The sequence below is a fragment of the Salvelinus alpinus genome, chromosome 13, assembly GCF_045679555.1.
Source record: "Salvelinus alpinus chromosome 13, SLU_Salpinus.1, whole genome shotgun sequence".
Lineage (NCBI taxonomy): Eukaryota > Metazoa > Chordata > Actinopteri > Salmoniformes > Salmonidae > Salvelinus > Salvelinus alpinus.
Window position 1 is genome coordinate 28995781 of NC_092098.1, and position 13560 is coordinate 29009340.

Here is a 13560-nt window from a genome sequence, read left to right on the forward strand (position 1 = left end):
ACGTTTAACCATAGCTCTGCTAAAAGTAGATTGAAAAAACAACACACTGATTATTGGCAAGGAGTACAGATTCAAAGTTTAAATAAATGCTCTACCACCATCTACCAGGTGTCGTCTGCAACTTGCCTCCGGCATCTTGCTTTCAAGCTTTTGATGGTTTATATAAAGAAGTCTCGTGATTCTTTAAAGATTCGCAGAATCTTCCAAACTGCCCATGATCATGGGGTCTGCATCATAAGGGGTCACCAATGGGTCTGTTAAAGGAGGCTTTGGCAGCTGATGGAGCAGAGCAGAGCACAGCACAGTGACTGACTGGATGAATGAGTCCACACATGAATACAAGGGTATCCCACCACACAAAGGGGTACAGCTGGGGGTGTCTTTGAAACTGGAGGTTAATCTGGGGGAACGCCTGGCAGCAGACACTCCTGGAAAAAAGACCCCCAAAAACTCCAGACTTCCGAAAGTTCTAGGGGGGAAAGGAACGGGGGACGTTTGGGATGGCAGACTGGCTGGAAGTCAGCATCAACCCATTAACTGGTCCTGACAGCTTCCATGCAAGTTAAGAACCGATGAAAAGAGCTCTGTGGACAGGATTTTCCAGGGTTGCCGTTAGGCTGTGTTTGATCTTGAGGCGGCCGCGTTTGAAGTGCCCACCCCACGTCTCTATTTGCTTTTTTAAGTCCTGTTGTGTTTGGTGGCAGTGCTGCTGCAGCGGACAGTTCCATTAACTCGCCAACGCAGCTTATAAATACACCTGATAGGTCATCCATCTCCACCAACACACACATCAATACTACATCATCACTAACGTCCGTCATTGCTTTGCAATGGATTTCTGAATTGTGATCTGGGCTCATAGATTACACAACCTCGATTTCTGAAAATACAAGAGTTTCATTCTTTATTGTGCGGCGGAGTCTAACTTTTTTTTGTGCCTTAAGCCAGGAAATCCTGGGTTGGAGCCGGCTTGGCTCCCTGTCTATTGTCTGGCCCCAGCCTCACTGGCCCCATTGATGTTCTCCATCCAGCTGTAAAATTGGGCAGGGACGAAACCCCCTCTGAAAACAAGATGTTGCCCCCCTCGGCTGGGTCAGTGCGGACTAGAATGTGCGGGGTGGTGGGGGGTGGGGGGATAAAAAACATGACATGTTTGCTTCCTCTACTGTATCCCTATTCTTCCTGCCTGGACCTATTGAGTTTCATGGTGCATTTCCCCAGTCCACCACAGACATTCTGCAGCATTTAACAAGACCAGATTAGCATAACAGTCTTTGCAGGAACGTAGCCTGTCAGCACCCGAGACATTTCTTCAGGAAGTGAGTTTCTGCATAATCTGTACCTCCCACAACCCTGAAACAAAGTAAAAGGGGGAGAGAAAGAATGAGTAAATGACAGGTTTGATCTGTTCTGAGAGTGAACCAGTGCTATCAGAGGCACAGCCAGGCGAACAGAACAGGTGTATCGACTGAACCATTTAACACACTGCTGAAGTGTCTGCAGCTAAATGCCTTCTGAGGAGAATTCAACAGGGTGTCTTGGGTGTGTTCCAGATACACACATTCTGTACTGCTGATCTGTGTACAAGACCAAGATCCTTTCAAGATCATTACATCATATTGATGTGGTTCCTGGGATGTTAAACACCTCTCCAGGCATTGTAAAGATCTGATATTCTGTGCAAGACTGCGCAACATTTGTATATCTGGAAAGTGCCCCTTAACACTCCAGGAGGGTGTCTGGAACCAAAGCAGTATCAAGGTCCTCTGTTTAGATGCTACAGATGCCTAGTGTTGAGAGGAAACAGATTTGAACTATGGCCCAAGTAAATACTTGGTTTGTAATTCACCCTCTTGCGGATTTCGCAATAACGGATAGATTAGATTGGACTGGAGACTGGAGCCAGATTTAATTAACACATTTATCATATCTGGATATCGTGCTTGCTTTTCCACAGAGCCTTTTTGGCCTATTTTATTTCTGTCCGAAATTTATTCTTGCATTTTTCAAGCCTGGCCTTGGCTTGATTATTATTTATTCCCAAATGAACATAGAATTCACCAGCTCTATGGAAGAAGGTCAGTTTGTAGTAGGCCTTAGACACAAATAAACTTACAGTTTGAAAATAAGTTTACTTCTGTAGTAATTATGATATGTGGACTTTGAACAAATTAAATCACAATGTGAGCATGGCAAATGTTTTACTTAAAAAATCTTAATGTATACAGTTGAAGTCGGAAGTTTACATACACTTAGGTTGGAGTCATTAAAACTCATTTTTCAACCACTCCACAAATGTCTTGTTAACAAACTATAGTTTTGGCAAGTCGGTTAGGACATCTACTTTGTGCATGACACAAGCAATTTTTCAAACAAATGAATTCTTACATCATTCTCTCTACTATTATTCTGACATTTCACATTCTTAAAATTAAGTGGTGATCCTAACTGACCTAAGACAGGGAGTTTTTACTAGCATTAAATGTCAGGAATTGTGAAAAACTGAGTTTAAATGTATTTGGCTAAGGTGTATGTAAACTTCCGACTTCAACTGTCGGTCAGTCTTTTGTCATCAGCCTTTTCCCAATCATTCAATGACCACGTTTACATGCTCACAGTATTCCGGATAGTAGCTCATATCCTGGTTAAGGTCTTATTCTGGATAAACTGTTTACATGCAACTTTGATGTCCCGCTCATGAGTATCTCTGTATCTATGAATAAACAGAATATTCCTAATTTAAGTATATGGGTTAATTGGAATAGTAACTGAAATATGAACACTGACTGTAGGCCAATAACCTCTCACATGTTGCGTAATAGTAACTCCTGCCGTTCTTGCAGTGAAAGTATACAAATGTTAATTTTGTCTTGAGAACAGGAGTGGAGAAATATGATTTCTTTCATTCAGCAAGTCTTGAGAAAATGTGAATGTGCGTTTAATCTGTTATCTTTGACACTGTTATGCAAGTAGACAGTATTTCAACAACATAAAATATGCACCCAAGATGAACTGAAGTCTTATCAGAAATGTATTTTGTAATTTTCTCAGCTTTTCATTTCCTTAAAACCGGTCAAGCAGATGACCTTTGAACATTTTGCACAGGACCAATCTTTCCACTGTTATTGCATTTTCTCCCCAGTCCCTAAACGAAACAGACACATTTACCAGTGTTAACTAGATTAAGACATTATTCTGGTGAACACTACTTTAATTAGTCTTCTGGGGCATCAAGTTATGACAGAAGAAAAGCTGCATGTATCAAACTATAGTTTACAAATGGCCTACCAAATGTCAGAAATTATTATATGGCCTACCAAATGTAGGAAATTATTATATGGCCTACCAAATGTAGGAAATTATAATCAGAAACTTAATTTAAATTATAGTAAATGACTAATAGTAGGCTTAATTATTATGGAATTATTATGGTGGACTGAACTGCACAGGCAGCCTACTTTTTGAAGTGATTTGTTTGACAATCAGATGAAAACATCATCACACAACACCTATGATATGCGAAACTGAGCCTGCGCAGACCATAAAAAAACAGTAAACGGGATAAGATGTTTACATGCCACAGTATCCCGTCTTAAATCAGCATATCCCATGCATCTTCTCCGGGTTTCTCATAACCGGGATACAAGCTTTATGATGTTTATATGCATCAACTCAAAAAAAGAAAACTTGAGTATCCTGAATAATAACGGGACATTGGTGTTGATGTAAACGTAGTCAACGTTGAATGTGAGATGCTGTGTTAGCAGGAAGATGACCTCATTACATGCACCAGTTCCCTCAGGGAGCCTCTGTCCCCTGCCTGTTCCATTGTGAGGGCTCCTGGTGGGCTCATATGATGAGTCAGTTGGATACTTCCTGCTCACCGCTACCCCCCAGTCACAATGTGCGGCGGTTGTCACTGCAAGCCTCCCATTAGCCCATATGGTCTGACTGGGCCACATAGGAAGATGAAGTTCACCATTAGCCTCACCTTTTTTGTGAAGCGAAGCTAATTTACAAGTTACTTTACACTAATAATATGGTCCTATCTAGCTCAGTTGGAAAGCATGGTGTTTGCAACGCCAGGATAGTGGATTCGATTCCCGGGACCACCCGTACGTAAAATGCACGCATGACTATAAGTCGCTTTGGATAAAAGCATCTGCTAAATGGCATATATATTATGATGTTCTTGAATTCAAAAACATTTGCATATCCTGTGCATTATAGAGAATAAGCCAACTCCTACTCATAAATTTCTGACCATCGCAATCTTAGTGAGGTCAAGGTTCTCCAGTTCCACTGACATGGCCTTTGAAATGGCTTCTGGGGACAAGTAGCCTTTGTGGCTGTTTGGGTTCAAGGGTCATGGTGATGGGTCACCACTTGCCAGACACAGACACACCTTATCGCCAATCCCTGCGATGGGGGACAAAGCCCACATTCAGGCTGTGCTTGTCCTATTAAGCTGGGATGATAAACCGAAAATTATCAACACCGACCGTACCGACCACTTATCGTAGGCATTTAGCTGATATCGCTCTAGCCTATACTAGAGGAATGTGAAGTTTGAAATGAAAAAAGTTTGCTAATATGTGTGATTGTTACTTGGACAATTGATGGCTACAACAATCAAACTAGTAGTAGTAGTTTAATAAAGGGTAATTTTAAAAAACTGTGGTACAAATTGTTAAACTTATCGTTCTATTTATCATTATCGTATCAATTCAGGCAATTTATCTCAATATGGATTTTTGTCCTTATTGCACAGCTCTATGCTCCTGTATGTTCCAATATGGGTCCTTCATGGTCCTGAATGGGTCGTATTTGGTCCTTTCCTTATTCACATTATTGGGCCGACCCAAACCATACTGTGCTGGCTCTGATATTTTTGTTTTACATTGTCCGTTCTAGTGCAGATCCAGCAACTATGGTGGATGCGTAAGAATGCCAGCGCGACTTGGATTTGCATGGTTTGGCCATATAGTGTGATTCAGGCTTATGAGTCCTGTATGTATGGGTCTTGTATGGGTTCTGTATGTATGGGTCTTGTATGTGTCCTGTATGTATGGGTCTTGTATGGGTTCTGTATGTATGGGTCTTGTATGTGTCCTGTATGTATGGGTCTTGTATGGGTACTGTATGTATGAGTCTTGTATGGACCCTGTACGTATGGGTCCTTATATGCATACTGTACATATGGGTCCTTATATGGATCCTGTACGTATGGGTTTTGTATTGGTCCTGTATGTATGGGTCTTGTATGGGTCCTATATGTATGGGTCTTGTATGGGTCCTGTATGTATTGGTCTTGTATGGGTCCTGTATGTATGGGTCTTGTATGGGTCCTGTATGTATGGGTCTTGTATGGATCCTGTACGTATGGGTCTTGTATGTACTGTATGGGTCTTGTATGGGCCCTGTATGTATGGGTCTTGTATGGGTCCTATATGTATGGGTCCTTATATGGATCCTGTACGTATGGGTCTTGTATGTACTGTATGGGTCTTGTATTGGTCCTGTATGTATGGGTCTTGTATGGGTCCTGTATGTATGGGTCTTGTATGGGTCCTGTATGTATGGGTCTTGTATGGATCCTGTACGTATGGATCCTGTATGTATGGGTCTTGTACACTGAATCTACAAAACATTGGGAACACCTTCCTAATATTGAGTTGCACCCCCTTTTGCCCTCAGAACAGCCTCAATTCATCAGGGGATGGACTCTATAAGGTGTTGAAAACATTCCACAGGGATGCTGGCCCATGTTGACTCCAATGCTTCCCGCAGTTGTGTCAAGTTTGCTGGATGTCCTTTGGGTGGTGGACAATTCTTGATAAAATGTTGAGCATGAAAAACACAGCAGCGTTGCAGTTCTTGACACACTCAAACCAGTGTGCCTGGCACTTATTACCATACCCCGTTCAAAGGCACTTAAGTCTTTTGCCTTGCCCATTGCCCCTATGAATGGCGCGTACACAATCCATGTCTCAATTGTCTCAAGTTTTAAAAATACTTTGTTAACCTGTCTCCTCCCCTTCATCTACACCGATTGAAGTGCATTTAACAGGTGACATCAATAAGGGATCATAGCTTTCATTTGGATTCACCTGGTCAATCTATGTCATGGACAGAGCAGGTGTTCCTAATGTTTTGTACACTGCTTGTATGGGTCCTGTATGTGTGGGTCTTGTATGGGTCCTGTATGTATGGATATTGTATGGTTCCTGTATGTATGGGTATTGTACGGGTCCTGATTGGGTCTTGACCTGCATGCCTTTATCCCAGCCTCCAAAACAACAGCTGGTGTGGAGGAAGGGTGGGAGAGGGGTTCATGAGAGGGGTAGGAGAGAGGGGTGGGATTGCCCAGCCTCCCCTGCATCCATGGTCAGGGGGAGACCTGCTGTTCCTCAATTGTGTCAGGACTCTTATTCAGCAACAGGGGCTCACATGTAGGCCCAGTGTGATTGGAAGCAGGGCATTGGGAGGGTCAGACATACTGTGCCAGTCAGTCAGAGGAGAGAACCCTTGGTGCCCTTTTCAATGGAACCTTTTCAAGGGTACATTAATATGGAGAGCATGGTAATTATTAGTCAGTTCTGATTGTTATGCAACTATGCGACCAGAAAAGGACCCTTTGCAAACAGTGAAGACATTGGTCTGTAGTGTGATTTTCCTTTGGAATACAGATTTAGCTCTGAAATATTGGCCAATATTTGTTTTGCTGGGTATTTTGAAGGGAAGCTAGAAACGGGTTACAAAACATCCATATATTTATACCTTTCTTCTATGTCTCGCTCTCTGATTTTCTTCCCCTCTCACTTCCCCACTCTCTCACACACACACACACACATCCAGTCTCAGCTTAAAGATGTTTTCAGCTGTCACTGCTGGTAGTATAAGTGGTCCTTTGTTCCCTGAGAGCCGTGAAAGGCCAGGCTTTAGGCCTCTCTGCTCACCCCCTCATCCCCTGCCTCCCCCTGCCTCTCAGGAACACATGACACAGTACTGTAACGTGAGGTCACCCCTTAGCCCTATAGCTACCTGAATCCAGACCCTTTGTCTCACCACCACTCTCTCTCTGCCCCCACAAATCTCTCTTACAATCTCCGCCAGGGTGAGCCTGACATCGGATCAATGAGTTCCTCCGGCATTTGATCCTCAGGGTTGTTTTTACCGTCAGAATACCACTTGAGAGAATTCAGGGGCAAAGTACCCGCCCTCGCAAGGCAATAAAGCAGTCAAAGGACAATTAAAAACTTTGGGTACATTTCGCTAGACTGGGTTTGTGTGTACTTAGACGTTTGTTCACTATTGATATTCCTCTAGGAGTTATTGATTACTGGCTTTATCAAATTAGCACACAAAAAAGCAGGCATGTGGTTGAAGGCTGTAATCTGCGCAGATCTTTCATTTACACACTGTGTGTGTGCGTGCCTGCCTGCTTGCATTTTAGGAGGTGTGTAATTATTTTGCTAGTGTGCTTTCTCCTTCGCCCCTGGCTAAACCACTGATCTTCTCTTTCACACCCCTAAACGATTCCTGTTGCATGTCCAAGAGCCTGAGTGGTTTTGGGTGGGAACCAAATTTCACATCCAAATGATTTTGCCATGAGTGAGAGTTTTTGGGGTGGTGGGCGGGTGGAGGATGGGGCAGGGATGCCGTGTAACCAGATATCAATGTATATCTTTCATTTAATTAAAGAAATAAATCTGGAGTGAGTGGATGGATTAAAACCTGCTCACTTTACGGGAGTGTAATGAGTGTCTCTCTGCTGGTGTGAAACTGAGACTAGAGCAGGGCAGCATCGGGATAGATGATAAAAAATTGCATCATATTTAGGTTTAAAGGGGGTTGGGACAGGCATAATATATGTTAATGGTTTGAGGCATACGTAGAGGAAGTAATATCAACCATGTTTCCATCCACAGTTTTTATGTGAGGAAAGTCATATCTTAAAATTGCATAAATGCCGACAGATCATTTGTTCGTTCGACATGGTTGGATCTTTTTGTGTCTGTACAATTAATTGCGAGAAATGGAGGTGGAAACGCCATTTTGAAGTAAAATTGGAGTCACACGATGACATGGTGTGTAGTCCCCCCACTACGACTCTGTAAACTATGCAGATTATTAAAATACGGATTAAATATATTATGATGAACTTCACAGGGTGGTGAAAGTGCAGGTGATCTTGATGCTCCTTTCCAATAAATATTGAGGGTCTTATTCTGGTGACATGGTGGTCGATGCTTGACTGCCGTTTGACAAATACAAATGTTCTTGCTCTTATCCATAATAATCTCATCATGTAGACTAGCCTACCCGCACAGTTTACCCACACTCGGTACATGAAAACTTAAGCAACAAAGTACATTTTGTGTGCACTACGTCATCACACACTGATTTTTATCTGCAACAAGTCAGTTTGGTGGAAACACACGACTGGTGGGAAAATGTGCATATTTTTTAAATGCGGATTTTAAAATATTGGAATGAAAATCTGTCGCCAAGTTGTTCCCTGAATATGCAAAACACAAGGAAACGTTGTTGTGTTGGGGGGAGGGACCTGAGGCCAGAGTCTCAGAGCTGGGCCAATGTCTAAATGTAAGGCCTCCGGGGGCATAGAGGGTGTGACACGAGTATGCCAGTGAGTCAGGAAGAGGGACCCGAGGTGCTGACAAAAACAAACTCTTAACACCAAAACCAGAGGTGAGAAAACAATGATTTATTCATGACAAGAATATCTGGGGCATTCTATGGTCTGGAGGGAGACAGTCACTACCTGTCAGAAGCAGGGAGCGATTGGGTGGGGCGGCAGTGGTCAGTGGAGGGGTGGATGATGGTGGAGGATGATTCAGCAAGAAAAAAGTACTGTGAAATGTATTTCTGGGAAGAGTTGGGAGAGAATAATGAGATGTGCGAAAAGTTAAGAAAGTGTTTCCCTTTCTATCATGGAGCGAGAGATAGAGATAGAAAAAGGGAGAGAAGAGAAGAAAGTGTGAGACCAGAGAAGGCCCCTGGGGACCCAGGCCCTGGTAATGGCTTTTGACGCGCAATTTTTCCATAATTTGACGATTAATGTGTGGCAGATGCGCGTAATGCTTCTGTGCGCGGAGCCAAGCCAGCAGAGGATGGAGCGGGAGTGCTCTGGGCATGAGATAATGCCACAGAGAGGAGCCAGGGTTTATACGGCTGCCTGCTGCCACTCTGTGTGAGTATGGGTGTGAGTGTGTGGGTGGGTGTGTGTGTCCAAGTCCAACTAACGGATGTTTAACATCCCCTTTCCGCACAATTATTGCATCTCAAGGTCAGAGCACAGATAGCACACAGAAACACTATATATACAAAAGTATGGGTACACCCCTTCAAATGAGTGGATTTGGCTATTTCAGCCAAACCGTTTGCTGACAGGTGTATAAAATCGAGCGCATAGCCATACAATCTCCATAGACAAACATTGGCAATAGAATGGCCTTACTGAAGAGCTCAGTGACTTTCAACGTGGCACCGTCATAGGATGCCATCTTTCCAACAAGTCAGTTCGTAGAATTTCTGCCCTGCTAGAACTGCCCCGGTCAACTGTAAATGCTGTTATTGTGAATTGGAAACATATAGGAACAACAACAGCTCAGCCGCAAAATGGTAGGCCACACAAGCTCACAGAGCTCTGAAGTGCGTGGTGTGTAAAAGTTGTCTGTCCTCGGTTGCATCACTCACTACCATGTGCCAAACTGCAACTGAAAGCAGCGTCAGCACAATAACTGTTTGTTGGGAGCTTCATGAAATGGATTTCCGTGGCCAAGCAGCCGTACACAAACCTAAGATCACTACGCTTAATGCCAAGAGTCGGCTGGATTGGTGTAAAGCTCGCCGCCATTGGACTCTGGAGCAGTGGAAATGCATTCTTTGCAGTGATGAATCACGCTTCACCAACTGGCAGTCCGACGGACAAATCTGGGTTTGGAGGATGCCAGGAGAATGCATAGTGCTAACTGTAAAGTTTGATGGAGGAGTAATAATGGCCTGGTGCTGTTTTTCAATGTTTGGGCTAGGCCCCTTAGTTCCAGTGAAGGAAAATCTTAATGCTACAGCAAACAATGACATTCTAGACGATTCTGTGCTTCCAACTTTGAGGCAACAGTTTGGGTAAGGCCTTATCCTGTTTCAGCATGACTATGCCCCCGTGCACAAAGTGAGGTCCATACAGAAATGGTTTGTTGAGATAGGTGTGGAAGAACTTGATTAGCCTGCACAGAGCCCTGACCTCAACCCCATCAAACACCTTTGGGATGAATTGGAACACCAACTGGAAGCCAGGCCTAATCGCCCAACATCACTATCTGACCTCACTCTCACTAATGGTATTGTGGCTGAATGGAAGCAAGTCCCCGCAGCAATGTTCCAACATCTAGAGCAAAGCTCTTCCCCGAAGAGTGGAGGCTATTATAGCAGTAAAGGGGGCCCAACTCCATATTAATGCCCATGATTTTGGAATGAGATGTTCGACGAGTAGGTGTCCACATACTTTTGGTCACGTAGTGCAGCTATACGCAGCATTTGTCTTTCTACCCTTATGTTGGGCAAGATCGAGACTTCCATATTGTTTTCTATTTGAGTATTTCTAAGAAAATGTTACTCACAAAATACTCTGTTTCCTGTGCCCATAAAAGGACATAATGAGCACCTCTTTCTCATAAATACTAGCTCTAAACCCGCTCAGGTCGTAAACATTATTGTGGCATTATTGGCTAGAGTGGGAGCTAATAGCATTGTTTTCCTTTCTCCTGGCCCATAAAATAGATCAGTAAACATTTTCTCCCTCCAGCAACACTTTTTACAGAGATTTGAACCACATACCTGTGATTTGTACCACTATATGTGTCATTTGGGCTTTGGAGGTGTTTATGTGTGTGTGTGTGTGTGTCTGTCTGTGTGTGTGCTTGGATGCATACCTACAGTTGAAGTCGGAAGTTTACATACACAACTACATTTAAACTCTGTTTTTCACAATTCCTGACATTTAATCCTAGTAAAAATTCCCTGTCTTAGGTCAGTTAGGATCACCACTTTATGTTAAGAATGTGAAATGTCAGAATAATAGTAGAGAGAATTATTTATTTCAGCTTTTAATACTTTCATCACATTCCCAGTGGGTCAGAAGTTTACATACACTCAATTAGTATTTGGTAGCATTGCCTTTAAATTGTTTAACTTGAGTCTTACGTTTCGGATGGCCTTCCACAAGCTTCCCACACTAAGTTGGGTGAATTTTGGCCCATTCCTCCTGACAGAGCTGGTGTAACAGAGTCAGGTTTGTAGGCCTCCTTGCTCGCACACACTTTTTCAGTTCTGCCCACAAATCTTCTATAGGATTGAGGTCAGGGCTTTGTGATGGCCACTCCAATACCTTGACTTTGTTGTCCTTAAGCCATCTTGCCACAACTTTGGAAGTATGCTTGGGTCATTGTCCATTTCGAAGGCCCAAGCATTAACTTCCTGACTGATGTCTCGAGATGTTGCTTCAATATATCCACATAATTGTCCTTCCTCATGATGCCATCTATTTTGTGAAGTGCACTAGTCCCTCCTGCAGCAAAGCACACTCACAACATGATGCTGCCACCCCCGTGCTTCATGGTTGAAAAAGTACGATATTTGTCCCAATGTGCAGTTGCAAACCGTAATCTGGCTTTTTTATGGCAGTTTTTGAGCAGTGGCTTCTTCCTTGCTGAGCGGCCTTTCAGGTTAGCGTGTGCGAGCAAGGAGGCCTACAAACCTGACTCTGTTAATCCAGCTCTGTCAGGGGGAATGGGCCAAAATTCACCCAACTTAGTGTGGGAAGCTTGTGGAAGGCTACCCGAAACGTTTGACCCAAGTTAAACAATTTAAAGGCAATGCTACCAAATACTAATTGAGTGTATGTACATTTCTGACCCACTGGGAATGTGATGAAAGAAATAAAAGCTGAAAGAAATAATTCTCTCTACTATTATTCTGACATTTCACATTCTTAACATAAAGTGGTGATCCTAACTGACCTAAGACAGGGAAGTTTTACTAGGATTAAATGTCAGGAATTGTGAAAAACAGAGTTTAAATGTATTTAGCTAAGGTGTATGTAAACTTCCAACTTCAATTGTAGATACTTTTGTACCTGTTTCCTCCAGCATCTTGTCAATTAGCCTATCAGAAGCTTCTAAAGCCATGACATTATTTTCTGGAATTTTCCATGCTGTTTAAAGGCACAGTCAACTTAGTATATGTAAACTTCTGACCCACTGGAATTGTGATACAGTGAATTATAAGTGAAATAATCTGTCTGTAAACAATTGTTGGGAAAATGTCCTAACCGACTTGCCAAAACTATAGTTTGTTAACAATACATTTGTGGAGTGGTTGGAAAACAAGTTTTAATGACTCCAACCTAAGTGTATGTAAACTTCCCGACTTCAACTGTACGTGCATGCCCGCTTGTGTGTGTGAGCTTATCTGTGTGTGTGTGTGTGTGGGTGCACACGCTTGCCTGTGTGTGTGTACACATTGAGTGCATTCCCCCGCAGCGAGTTGCCGGCCAGGCTCCGGATCTGCGAACAGCCCTCTAATCCAGCCTTCCTGTTTTGTGAAAGTGCTGCGCTGCAGAGGAGGAGATTAATTTATTTGATAATTAGGCAGATAATACCTTACAGCCAATTACCTGAAAGGGAAGCAGGAGGGGGCGGAAGCAGGATAAAGGAATAGAGGATGGGCTGGGAAGACTGTGGTTGAGCTAGGTTGGCTGTGAAGGATGGCGGACTGAGGGGACGGGGCTCTTTCTGTGAAGAGGAAAAAGGAGTGGGGCACATGGGGATGTTTAGGGCTGATCTCTCATAAGTAACACTACTGCAGACTAGGTTCTCTTTGCTCCTAACAGAACTCAGCTAAGCGCACAATTGTGTTTGCATTCTACCTTAAAAAGTAACTGTTCAGTGCTTCCAGATTTCTAGGAAATTGTATGTTAAAAAACTGCTTTTTTGGGTTAGAATGGTGTGGGCGTACCTTTGGACACAAATAGCAGTGTAGGACAAGTCAACAACATTATTTGGGTTAACAGAATATGAACTTTTAAAAGTGAGATTTTTCACTGGACAGTTACATTAAAGAACTAAGCTTTAAAAAAGCACCAATATTACCAAGCCAAGCCAAGCTCAAAGTTGTTGTCGTTGTTCTTCACCATGTTGAATCCACAGAGTTCAGGTTGAATCAAGATGAATAAGAAACTTGTATCCTTGCCGGACCACTCTCTGGTTGAATGAAAACAAACACTTCATTGAAGAATCCTGTCCATAGTTCCCACCTCTACAGTTGACCAATCACAGATGAAGGGGCGTAGACTTCGGCTACCGAACTTCAACCTGCCTCAAGAAAACATTTTGTGTGTGCGAACAGCCGGAAACAAAATCTGTCGAACAGAAAAACGTCACAAAATTTCATTGGAATAAATGGGCAAAATGGCCCGCCACATTTCAACTCGATAGAATGCGGCGGCCTTTAGAGGAACTGTTTTAGTGAGGAGAGAGA

At 43.1% G+C, this 13560-nt stretch overlaps 1 long non-coding RNA gene across 1 annotated transcript; it reads right to left on the reverse strand.

Moving 5' to 3' along the window:
• Positions 1 to 890: 890 nt before the first annotated feature.
• On the reverse strand, positions 891 to 13299 carry LOC139537499 (uncharacterized). The gene is made up of 3 exons (XR_011667555.1): positions 13173 to 13299; positions 12527 to 12636; positions 891 to 1353 (listed from the first exon to the last, which is right to left on the reverse strand). It is a non-coding gene; the product is annotated as an uncharacterized lncRNA (long non-coding RNA).
• Between the last annotated feature and the right edge of the window lie 261 nt (positions 13300 to 13560).